Here is a 13576-nt window from a genome sequence, read left to right as displayed (position 1 = left end):
TACTGATGTGAGTTTTAAAACATAGCTTACATTTCCTTGTAAAAACATAAAGGATTCTTTTAGATTGAATCCCTTGAAATTAATTATTGATATTGGCTCTTTTATGTTAATTTTTTTATTAAGTTCAGATTTGGTTGAGACAAAGTCCTGAAAATTTTCAAGTTCATTGAATGTCCTTATTTTTTGTTCAATATTATGTATAATTTTGCTAAATAAGATATTTTTGGCTGCAGACCCAGTTCTTTTGATTACTAGTATATATTATTGTAGGACTGTGTTCTTTTATTGTGGCTGCTGTTGAGTCCTATACAATTCTAATTGTAACTCCAGGATATTTGAATTGTTTTTTGTTTGTTTGTTTGTTTTGTTTTGTTTTGTTTTGTTTTTATTTTTGTTTGTTTTTGTCTCCAGCAAAATATTTTCTTGGATCTGGGATGTGTTTTCCACAAAAGATTTCTTTGAGATGATGCATCTCTTTGAGATGGTGATTGATGAATTTTTTTTAAAATTTCTACTTTCCTCTCATATATTATCATTCCAAGACAATTTTCTTCGATTATTTCTTGCATTATTATATAAAGTTTCTCTTTTTAGTCATAGCTTTGAGGTAGTCAATTTATTCTTATATTTTCTTTTCTTGATCTATTCTCGATCTGTTGTTTTTCTTATAAGATATTAACATTATGTTCTATTTTTTCATTCTTTATATTTGGTTTTGTTATTTCATGATCTCTTGTGGTTTCATTGGCTTCTCTTTGACCAATTCTTATTTTCAATTTTTTTAAAATACTGTATCTTCTTTTCCAGTTGTTTAACTTTAAAAAAAATAATCTTGTTTGTCTTGGATGGTTTTTATTTTTTATTTTTCGGTTTTTAGTTTTTTCTTAACCTCTCTCACTTGATTTTTAAAGTCTTTTTTGAGTTCTATAAATTCTTTCTGTGAAGGTAGCCATTTAGCATTACTCTTTGGGGTAAAAGAGGCTTTTTTTTTAACTTCAGTGTCCTCTGAAGATGAACCCCTGTTTTCCCTGTTCCCATAACAAGTTTCTAGGTTCTTTCTTCTTTGCCAGTTCTTTTTTTTTTTTTTTTTTTTTTTTTAAATAAGAGGTATTAGTGTAAGTATCTCTAATCCTGGAGTGGAGGGATGGTGCCTTATAGCTTCACTTCAGTTCTCTCTTCTGCCCTGGAAATCCAAACTAAGTAAGAGCTTCTTGCTCCTGCAAATGCCTGCAGCCAGCAGTATCCCTGCCACACTGCCTCTGAACTCACCATATGAGCTGGTTCCTTCTCACCTAGGGATGTATTTCTGCAGCCCAGCTGGGCCTGGTATTCCCAATCAGCTGAGGTTCCCTCAGACTTCTGGGACCCAGAACCTGACTCCTCATGAAATTGGGAAGGTTCCTGCAGAAGTTCCAGCCAAACACAGCTCTCCCCAGGGGTCCCCACTCACTTTTTCTGCAGAGCCAGCCCAGAGGCGTTTGTACTCTACATGGTTTAATCCATTGTCTGGGAGCTTTTTCTACATCTTCTTGGGGTGTACTAGGAGAATCCTGTTCTTCCCCAAGTTTTTTTTTCCATCAGACTATTTATTCTGTTTGTGGAGGAAATCTGGAGAGCTTGAAATTCTGCCCTACTCCTTCATCTTTCCAGAATCTTTCCTCACAATAGAATTTTTAATGCTACAACTTTTTTTCATATTGAGAAGCAGTGTTTGAAACCTGATTTCAGTTTCTGGCTCTGATACTTATAAGCTGTGTGACCTTAAGCAAGCCATTTAAGCTCTCAGACTCAGTTTCCTTATACATTAAAAAAAGTTTAAAAATCCATATACAAATTATCTCATAGTCTACTGTGACTCAAAAAAAACTTTTACAAAGAACTATGTACATATGAATTTTATTATTATACTTCTTGTAAACAATTGACACTTTTTGTTATTCAAAAGAAAAAGTTTGTATTTACCTGTGCTTACTACAAATTACTTATTACAATTTGCAAAAGTTTTCCTTTACCTAAAATAAGTATAGTAAGAATACACATACTCAAATTGAAATTTATTATTGTTATAGTAAGCCTAATGATATGAAATGAAAATGTTGCTTATGAATCATTTAATTTACTGAACTCTAGAAAAAAGGTATTTGAATTGTACAGTCTAATTTGCTATCCATTAAAGCTTCCAGCAGTTAGAGTTCTCATATGGAAAGTGTCATTCAATAAAATAGGAATTGTTTAGAGTGAAAACACAGATTTCATTTGCTTATCACTGACTGACTTTGAAAGCCATTTATTTTCAAGAGAGCAGAAGCATTTATCTCCCTTAAACACAAAGGAACTCTTTGGGTGTCTATGTGTAGAAGCAGCATGAAATATATTTACATGCATGAGTATATAGTATATGCCAAAAAGTAATATTTTGCATTTCAATTGTAAAAGTTTCAACTAAGTTGGCAAACACTGTTATGAACCAAATAGTTTACATCTGAGCAGGATATATTCTTGAGCACAAAATCCCTCACTAAATTCTGTGAACTAAATAAAGTGATGTTGCCATCCCAGTGAAAACTTAATTTGGAGATTATTGGCAGAAAATTTGAGGAAATCAAGGAATGAACTTTTGAAAGAGAACGGAGATATAGTCCAGTAGAAAACTGTAAGAAAGAGTATAGGAAAGTGCATAAGATAACAGAAAGTGGTTCTCAGCTAATACTACTACCACTAGGAGCATTCTTTGTGTTAGGAGGCAACATTTACAGACATTTTCCCAGTTGTAATTCCCCTCTTGAGAATATAAATTTATTGTTTTGATGAAGAAGCAGTAAATCTGTCCTATGGTAATACTGAATTTCATCCATTGTAATTTTTGGTTGGGACTGGGAGGGAGAGGGCTGGCTGGTGAATGTACCTTAAATTTTTAGATTGATATTCTGATGTAATAGCATAGGGAGGGATTAATAACAGACTGACAAAACTGTTTTTATTGTTTTACTAGTTTATAGAGTTTGTTATGGAAAATGGTATGGGAATCAGAGACCAAAGGACTCACCACTCCCATTCTCTGGAACTTAGAGAATTTGTAATTTAAAAAATTAATGGAAAAAAGATTGATAGCTTGATTTATATTTCTTAGTACAAATCTCTCAATATATTTTGTCATTCTCTTCTTTGTATAGTTATAATGTCAAATGACTAATTCTGACTGGTCAGAGGAACATTCTAAAAGAATGGGATAGGTAGGGAACCCAAACAGGTTTTATGATCCTGAATGGAGCAATGAAGCTCTACAAATAATAGAAGGAACATTGTTCTTGCTGTTGAGTCATTTTCAGTCCTAAACAACTGACCCCAGGCCTGAAATTCTATCCACTGTACCATGTAGCTGCCCATATAAAATGTATATAAAATAAATTTAAAATGAAGAATCTAATGATTTAATAGATTGTAGGATCATAGATTTGGTTGGAAGAATTCTTGAAGGTTATCTCTTCCAATCCTCTCAGACTTCCCTACAACTGAAAGCTCTTACAAGTTTGTTTCTTCTTAAACTTTTCTCATAAAACAATGCCAGATATAGTCTAAATGATTAGCTCAATTCTCCTTTTATATTTATCTCTCAGGATTAGAAAGATACTTTTGAGAATAATAAAGAAGAAAGCTTCTTCCTGGCTCTCTTATAGAAATATAGTTTATTTTTTTGTCTTCACTATCTCTTCTGTAAGATTTCTCTTATTGCATCTACAGTAGCTTTGTTCCAACTTGAACAATCGAACAGACTATAAAGTAAAATTTAAAAGTCTGAGGAATAATTGGATAGAATTGAGATTACCTTAATTTAAGCAAAATTTCTTTTCTAAACTTTAGAGAAAAATTATGTTTGTTCTTGATGAAAATCAAAGAGCAAAGTCTTTTCTTACTCATGAAAGAATCGGAACTTATCAGGAACTAATCTCTTTGAAAAACTGTTTTCTTCTATGTTTTCCTAAGAATTTAAATATACCATATAATTGGATATCTAGATGAGGCCTTTGCATAATAGCATACATTTCTAAGAAATAAAATTCACATCTTTTCTTCTGTATTTGTTCAAAATTAATAACGTAATATTATTAAATTTAATGCAAATCTTTTATGTTAGGGAGGATATAGTTTTCTATATAGGTGAAGAATATGTTGAAATTTGTCTTATCCTGAATTATTTTTTATTTTATAGTAATGAATACTTCAAACCTTTAGTAGGAAGCATTCTAGCAAGAGTTGATAGAATTTTATAAATTATAAGGTAGTCCATACTTCTTCAAAAAATGAAGAACTCTTTAGGGACCCTTTTGTTGTCAAAAATGTTTTCCAATGTCGTTATAATAATAGTTGTACTTTTTGAAACTGAAAAATAAATGAAAAAAAAGCTCCTATGAATATTCAGATTCATAGTTTTAAAGGAACCTACTCTATTCATCAACATCAAGGCACATTTGAAAAAATGTATGTGTATGTATATGAAACATTATTCATTTCACAGAACATAAATTTGTTTATTTATTGTGTTGAATAGCCTAATGAGATGGTAAGAGTGTTTTACTGATTTCAGTTTATATGTCTGTTTGAAGCGAGAAAATTTTTGGCTTCAAATCTGCCTCTGTGAATTCATTGCAAAACTTCCAAAGACCTCTAAGAGGTGAATTTGGATTATACAATGGGATGTTGGAATCATAGGCTTAAAGCCAGAAAGAACCAACACATTCATGTTAAAGATAAGCAATTGGAGGCTCTGGGTGATTTAATGACTTGGTCTAGATGATACAAATTGTCATCAGAGTTGTATTTTGATTCCTGGTCTTTTGACTATAGTTCATTTTAGGCACTATTTTGGTCTCCAGTACTTGATTGCTGGTCCATCTTATAAATGCAAGATTTCCCTGACATGTCTATGAACAGACTGAATGACACTATGAAATGCAAAGAGCTTGAGAGATAGAGTTTCTGGATAATTGATCATTTTATCAATAATGCTAGCAATAATTAATAAAAGATTCAGTGACACTCTTGAATGCCACAGATCCCTACGTGGAACCCACTATGTTTATATGCCCTTGCAAGAGTGAGTATTCCTGTGGATAGTAATCAACTCTGAATGATGAATAATGGGAAGAATGAATCTTATAATGAGAGCCGGGGAACATGATTCTAATCACTTAGTCTTGAGTAGAGACTTATTTTTTTATCCAGACTACCCTTGTTTAGGGTAATCTAAACAAAAAAGATTCCACCTCTGCTCAGACCTGGCTGAGTGGAACCCAATAGGCCAGAATTTCCCTTAAATTAATTTCAAAGGTTCTTGAATTCTCTAGAGTAACAATTCCAACATTTCATCTCACTATCTGCTCTGTTCTTCAGAAAATTAAGTTTTGACTTAATTTCCAAATGAGAACAGGAAAAAGTCCTAGATTTCCCCAATATTTGATTATTTAGTAATTATTTCTCTCAACACTTTTCTTCTATAATTTGCCATGGAGAGTAAATACAACGCTGGATTTGTAGTCAGAAAGATCTATGTTCAAATCTTACCTCAGATAATTACTAGATATCTGACTATGAAAAGTCACTGTCCCTCAGTTTCTTTATATGTAGAATAAGGGGTTTAAATTTAATGACTTCCAATCTCTAACTCCATGATCCTAAGCTCCTTATAAGTTCATGGTTGTTTGGATGGAAGAATGAGATCTAGGGTTCTAAGAAACTTATTTGGAAGGATTTGGGGGAAAGAACCTTTCCATTTTTCACTTTTTAGACTTTAAAAGGAGGGTTTATTTTTTGTTTTTTTTTGTTTTTTGTTTTTTGGGGTTTTTTTGCATATGGATAGATCAAGAATTCACTGAGCAGTTAGCAGAGACAGAGACTTTACAATTTGGATGTAGAATACTTCTGTGCCTTTTCCCTTTGGCAACTGGACAAGAGAAAGAAATCCAGAATTTAAAAACTGAGGGAACCCTGAACACTCAAGAAATTTTGTGGCTTTTATTTCACTTTTATTGTTATATGGAAAACTACTTTAAATATTTTTTTTTATTTTTCCTTGACAGTCAAATGTACTCTTGGGCTCAGCTATATGATGCATTTATATAAATATCTCTATAGATCCAGTTCAAACTTCCAAAGTTAATGACACTCAGTTTTATGGCTCAGTATCTGGTTTACTCCAGATGAAAAAAATAAATATGTTACTGCTTAGCTACATACATTAACATGGTGGTCTCCAAGTTTTATTTTATACAGTAAGATTTTTATTCTTTCTAGAGTAATATCTTTTTGTTTACCCTCTCCAATAAATAAAAAATTGAAAAATCTATGCCTCTTTCAAAATTTTTTTCTTATTATGAACTTACCAAATATCAACAAACAAAACTATTTTTAATGCTTAATGGTAAATGTCCATAGTTAGAAACCCTTATCAAATATATAGCTTCATTTCTTCAAGGAAAATAAATATCAAAGATTTGAAACTTCATAGATTTTTTTACTATAAAATGGAATGAATATTTTAAGTTTAACTCTGAAATTTTACAGCAATGCCCAAAGAAGAGAAAAATAATTATTTTCCCCTTTTAATTATTGGCATACCAATTGCCAAATCCTTTCTATTCTCCCTCAGCAATGTGTTTTACATTGATCCCTCCTTTCATTCCCAAGGAATTAGTCTTTGATTTAAATTAGTCTTGATTCCTACTATAGTCATCCTCAGTCTCTCCTGATTCCACTCCAACTTGCAAAGCACTTCCAGAATAATCTCTTTAATACTGAAATCTGATGACATGATCTCAAAATTTTATTGTGTGTTGGTTTAAAAAATTGTTTAATTAATAAAATCCAATTTCTACAGCTTGAAATTTGACCATTTACAATCTGACCTGAATATTATGGTCTACTGCCACTCCTAAAGTCCTACCTTCTCAGGAATCCCTTCTGAATTCCCTTCATTCTACTGCTTCCTTCTGTTGATTATCTCCTATTTATCTCACATTTAGTTTGTTTATACATATTAGTTTGTTTATATATATTAGTTGTTTGCATGTTATTTTCCCCAGTAATTATCTACCAAAAAGATAATTCATGTACGAGGTATAAGAGGACATGTTTCCATGGTCCTGGAGATGATTATGATGGTTATTCTCATTTTCTCTCTGTCTCTTCAGTTTCTCTCCACTCTTCTTTTCTCTTTCATTTTGATGCTGTCTCTCTTTGTCTCTCTGTGTGTCTCTGTCTCTATGTCTCTTTTCTCTTTCAGTCTCTGTCTTTTTCTCTGTCTCTATCTCTCTTCTCTCTTCTCTCTCTCTCTCTCTCTCTCTCTCTCTCTCTCTCTCTCTCTCTTCTCTCTCTCTCTTCTGTCTCTCTCTTACACATACATATACACACACTCTCACATGTATGGGCATGCATGATTTGCTATTGACTTCCCAAATTATTATCTTTGGAAGGTTCACTATAAAAGTGCTGTTAACAGTTGCTTTTGTAAAATTATAGTGGTGGTTATTTTCAAATTGTGAATAGTTTCAAGGTAAGAGGATTTGTGTGAGAGAAAGACCTGGAGTGAAGGAAAATGGAAAGAGTAAGGGTTTAATAAAGATTATTTGCTAGCTTTATGACTGTATAAGACACTCATGTTTTCTCTGCCTCATAATCCACAAACATAATATGTATTAATAATGTTTTCCCCAAAGTTGAGAGACATGTGGGGTGGAATAGAAAGAGTGGTGGGTTTGGAATCAGATATGAGCTGTGCTGCAGCAAAGAGGGAGCATCATTAACACCTGAAGGAATTTTAAAAAGCTACTTGAACCCAATCTAAGCTTTGCAGATTCCTGAGCATTAAAAGGATCCTAAGGGATCTACTAAAAGTTGGGAAGTCTTAGGATCTTACTTCAGGCATGGATTTGTTCCAAGAGCCTATAGATCCTTGGTTTAGTTTCTTCATTTTTTTAGGCAGGGAAACTGAGGCTCAGAAAGAAGAATATTGCCCAAAATCTTACTAGGGAGCCAGAATTTTAGCTCCAGTTTCCTGACTCCCCAGTTTAGTTTTCTTTCCTTTACACCATGCTGCTGCCTCTTCAGTATGAAGTATTTGATGTTTATACACTTGTGTTAAACAGACTATTGTTCCCTATAGTTAATGTTGACTTGTACCTGAAGTTTATGTCACTTTGATCTTTGTCACCATAGAAATTCTGAGAGATGAACTTCTGAGAGTGATTAATTTATTAGCTTGGTTAAATGCCTAGCCAAAATACTGGGAGGATTTTATATTTGTTTCTGGAGGCAATGGGAAACCACTGGAGGTTGTTGAGTGGGGAAGTAACATATTAGGAAAACCAGTTTGATGACTGAAAGGAGGATGGATTGGAGAGGGAGGGATTCACAGTAGTCCAGGTATGAGGTGACAAGGGTCTGCACCAGGATAGGGCAGTGCTGGAGGAAAGAAGGGGGTTTATTGGAGAGGTGCTTCAATGGTGGGGTGGACAGACATTGGCAATAGGTTGGCTTTGATGGGAGGGAAGGTTTGGGACATAGAGGGGAGTCCAATAATGTCTCCTGCATTGTGAACCTAAGAGATGGGGAGGATGGTATTCCCTTCTAGGAAAATAAGGAAGGCAAGAGGGGTAGAGCTGAGGGGGAAAGATGATGAGTTCAGTAGCCAGGTGGGTATTCCCCTCAATAGTACATAAGAGAATGCAATTGTATCTGCTCATTGGCTACAAGTCTTGTTCATGTTCTTTAGTAAATTTTTCATGCGGTTGGAGGAAAGGAAGAGTACCACTCAACCTTTCCTTTGGGGCTCTTGACATTATGGAAGCAAGGCAGATTAGCACAGAGAGTGTTGGACATAGAATCAGGAAGAATTAAATTAAAATTTTACCTGATACTGTGTGAATATGGGCAAATCATAGCCTTTGTGCTACAATTTCCTCATCTGAGCTAAAAATGGCTGTCTGTAAGGCTTTTTTCCAGTTCTAATCTACAATTCCATATAGATACTAAAGGAATACGCAGTGGAAGTGCTTAATAATGCTTGTTGATTGACTAGAAAATAAAAATTAGGCCAACAGTAATCAATACACTGGTCTATGGCATCTCAGTAACCCAGTCTTAAGGGAGAGTAAAGTCTTTTATGGTGATTAACAAGATGACAGAAAAATCTTGAGCAATATAGGCAGATTTTCTTCTGATTAGACAGAAAGTAAAAGCTCTCTGACATCCATTTGATATTATAATTGTTTAGACTTCCCCTTCTGAACTCCCCTACTACTCCAACCAGAAACAATGCATGAAAATTGAATCACAAGACAAAAGTAAAAGAATCCCTATTGGTAAGTGTTTCAATGAGGGGGCAGGATAAAGTTATCTTAGCTTCTTCCCAGAATCAGTGGGGAATGAGATGATTTAGTAATCATGAGATGAGATCAGTTCCCAGATGATAGATTTAGTCTTCTGGCACCAAAATTTCTACAATAGTTTAAATTGAAGAGATCTGACCTTTTAGATTAATCAAGTTTCTCCATCTGGTTGATGAAATTATAAGGGTAAGGAACAAAGTGAAGTATTAAATCTAGCTTGGTTATGTCTTAACAAAATAGAATTAAAAATCAAATTTCAATTTCACACCTTTAGGGGACAATCTATTAGGGTGGTAGCTCCCAGGTCAGGCCATAATACTACAAATAAGTTATCAATTATCTTTCCCAAGTCTAGATTTGACAACTTTATAATACTGCTTAGACAAAGAAACTGGCAGCTTTGAGGACTGAATAATTTAAATATTAAATTAAATAGTCATCATTAAGTTATATCAAATTTCTTAATAATAATGTGTGTGGAACTGATGTTATTGAACCACCTTACCCCACCACCCCATGGTATCCTCTCTTGTTTTAACAACTCTGTATCCTTCATAATATCTCATCCTTTGTTACTAAGGGGACTTCTACTCTGGACCATTCTCTTCTCTCAACTCTACTTCAAGTTAGATTCAATCTTGAACTAACTTGAATAGAAAAAAGTTCCTCTCTCAGAAGGAAAGCTTGGAACCTGTAGAGCTTTCAAAACACATGGGGTTCTTCCCACAGGGATTATTCTTCCCATACAGGATACTAAAAGTCAATCCCTCTGATCCTAGATGAGAAAGATCTTCATAGGAATATAATCACAGGCCCAGACAGATATGGAACCAAACAAAGAAGTTTTGGTTTTTGCTTGATTCTTTGTTTTAAGGATAGTCTACTATGGTACCATATTCTCCTAATCCTCCTCTCAGCGAACTAGAATATCCACTGGTTGAGTTTGGAATAAGACTGTTATTTCTAGAAAGCTACTGTTAAAGCATGCATATATTTTATGAAAGCTGGAAATCCTGTAATATTTTGTTAGTAACTAAGAATACCTGACATTCCCTGTTCTAGATCCTGAAGTCCTTAATTGTTACTTTGCTTCTTGTTCTTTTATTTCCCTTTTCTTAGCTAGTCCTATTACTATTCCTATAGCAAGGTGTTAATGGGACAATGTGTAAAGGCAGAATGCCTCCAATTGTAAAATAAGCAATTAAAAACTATTCCACTTTCTCCTCTCTTCATATCTTTATTGTTCACTCCTAAGAGTAAAGGCCATTGTTTAGTGAGTTTAGTTTTCTTGAGATCTTTATGCTGACTCTCCTTTGCTTCAATCTACCAATGACCCAATGACCAAAGAAGAGATCTCTAGTTTCCCAATTTAAAGGAGACAAATTTGTCCTACCCTCTGATTTAGGGCCAAACAGTTTCCATTCAACTGCTACCATCTCATATCCAATATGTTTTTCAGTGAGAATTATGTATGTTTTAATTCCTTCCCCCTATAGGAAGCATGAATGGAAGTTCATGAAACATAGTTCACCAACCTTGAAACCTTGATCCAGGGGAGAAGAAAACCCAATTCTGGATCTAAATCTACAAGAGCCTACCAAGATTTACCTACAAATAATCTCCAAGCAACAAAGTTTTATTGAGATCCCACTTTGTGCAAAGCACAGGCAGAATGTACTACACAGGTTGTAAGAGTGACTAAGGGGATGTATGGTACAGAGTGCTGGACTGCTCATAGAATTATTTCCTTCAAGCTAAATACCTGCATTTAACAAAAGCACCAGGCCCATGGCAAGACAATTGCCAAAAGATTTAATGTCCTCATATTAGAGAATTTCTCTAAGCCAGAGCAGTTTATTGCTATCTTGGAGGGAAAGCTGAGCCAACACATTATTATTAGTTTATAATAATATATTATACAGCAGAAAAGTAGTGGGTAGTTTTCAGAGATTTAATGTACAGCACTGCATTTATTCATCTGGGCCAGAATATCACAAGTATCAAAATTACTTTTATAAAAATGATGGGAAAATTCAGAAGCTACTAGATGAACAATGAGAACTCCCTCAGGGCTCACCAGCAGGTTCGTTCATCCCTCTGTAAGAAGGAAGCTTATAACTCTATCAAAAGTAAAGTGCAGCTACTAGGTCTAAGATACTTTAAAAAAAGGAAAAGGACCCATTTGTGCAAAATATTTATAGCAGCTCTTTTTGTGGTGGCTAAGAATTGGAAATCAAGATGATACCAATTAATTGGGGAAGATTAAATGAACTGTGGTATCATTGTGCCATAGGTAGTAACAAACAGGATTTCAGAAAAACTTGGAAAGACATATTTGAATTGAGAGATAGTGAAGAACCAGTAGAATATTATATACTGGAAAAGCAATATTGTACAGTGAAGAATTGTGAATGACTTAGCAATTCTCAGCAATAACAATGATCCAAGACAATCCCAAAGGACTCATGATGAAGCATACCATCCATTTCCAGAGAAAGAACTAATATTGCTTAAATGAAGATTGAAGAATGTTATTTTTCACTTTGCTTCTGTCAGTCTTTTTCTTTTATTTCAATCTTCTTGTACAAAATGACTAATATGGACATGGCTTACATGATTGTATATGTAGAACCTATATTGTCTTAGAAAAGAAGGAGGGCAAGGAGAGAGGGAGGATAAAATTTGGAATTTAAAACTTAATAAAACCCAAATGTTAAAAATTTTGTTTTAACATGTAATTGGGCAAAATTTTGTGTATATATATATATATATATATATATATATATATATATATATATATATATATATATATATATATATATATACTGTAATTAGAGCATAGAAGGATACAGAATTCTTGGCTTTATAAGACAGCAGATGAAATCAGTTTTACACTGATAATAAGAATCCAGATCTTATTTATGATGCCCTGAAGACTATTTATGGGCCAAAGACATATGGTCCTTCTCTACTACTCAGTGCTAATGGAGCTATTTTGATTAGTGATAAGGACATGATCCAAAATAGATGGCCAGAACAATTCCTTAATGTTTTCAATAGAGAAGCCAGTGACCATATACCTCAGGTGGAAGTCAATCCTTCTCTTCTCGAATTTACAATTGGTTTTGAACGCCATTAAGCTCCTCTCCTATGGCAAAGCCTCCATTGTCCATCTCTATAAAGATAATAGATTGTTCTATGACAATCATAGGGAGGGGTGTGTGTGCATTTCTCTCTCTCTCTCTCTTTTTAGTTATTGCTGGCAAGATTGTTACTAGAATTTTGTTTATATTCTGATCCTTCACCTGGAAGGTGGTCAAATTTCCCAGTCACCAATAGAGTAAAGCATGGATCAACTTGCTCCCATGCTTTTTAGCATGATGTTTTCAGCAATGCTGGCAGATGCCTTCAATGAGAGGAAAAAATGGCATCAAGGTCAGCTACTTTATTGATGGTAAATTATGAAATTTGAAATAGCTACAATCCAAGACTAAAGTGAAAAAAGAGTAGTTTATGATTTTTTTTGTTTGCAGATAATTGTGTATTCGTTGTAGCCATGATAAAACAAAATATGGATTGATTCTTGCTGGTTGTGATAATTTTCATCTAACAAGTTCACCAAACAATTAACTTCAAGAAAACACAGGTCCTTCACAAGCTGGTACCATATCACATATATGTGGAATTATCAGTTACAGCAAAAATAAACATTGAGAGGTATGGATAAGCTCTCTTACCTCGGCAGTCTACTTTCCAGGGATGAAGACATAGATGATAAGGTTGGAACACAGATTGCCAGAGCTAGCTCAGTGTTTGGGAGTCTACAAAGCCAAGCAGGGAAGAGAAAAGGGACTAGGTTGCCTACCAAAATAAAGGTAAACAGAGCTATTATGCTGATCAGCCTCATTGTTTTATGCCTGTGAAAACTGGATAGTCTAGTGGTACCATGCCAGAAAACTGAATGTATTTCCATTTGAACTTTCTTGGGAAGATTCTGAAGATAACCTGGCAAGCTATGATTCCAAACACTGATGTTCTTTCTTGAGCTAAACTGCCAAGCATTTGAACTCCATTGCAAAAGTATAACTCTGATGGGTTGGCCATGTTGTTCAAATGACAAAAGTTCATTTTCCTAAAAGATTATTTTATGGAGAACTCAAACAAGGCAAATGATCACATGAAGATCAGTAGAA

At 34.0% G+C, this 13576-nt stretch overlaps 1 long non-coding RNA gene across 1 annotated transcript in view; it reads right to left on the bottom strand.

Moving 5' to 3' along the window:
* Nucleotides 1-13203, bottom strand: part of LOC141555540 (uncharacterized) — a 63107-nt gene extending 49904 nt beyond the window's left edge. Inside the window, exon 1 of the long non-coding RNA XR_012486249.1 lies at nucleotides 13121-13203. This is a non-coding gene — a long non-coding RNA (uncharacterized LOC141555540). The remainder of the gene's footprint in view (nucleotides 1-13120) is intronic.
* Nucleotides 13204-13576: the final 373 nt, after the last annotated feature.

Source organism: Sminthopsis crassicaudata, chromosome 1 (genome assembly GCF_048593235.1).
Source record: "Sminthopsis crassicaudata isolate SCR6 chromosome 1, ASM4859323v1, whole genome shotgun sequence".
NCBI lineage: Eukaryota > Metazoa > Chordata > Mammalia > Dasyuromorphia > Dasyuridae > Sminthopsis > Sminthopsis crassicaudata.
The sequence above is the reverse complement of the archived record's forward strand: the minus strand, read 5'-3'. Positions and strand labels throughout refer to the sequence as shown.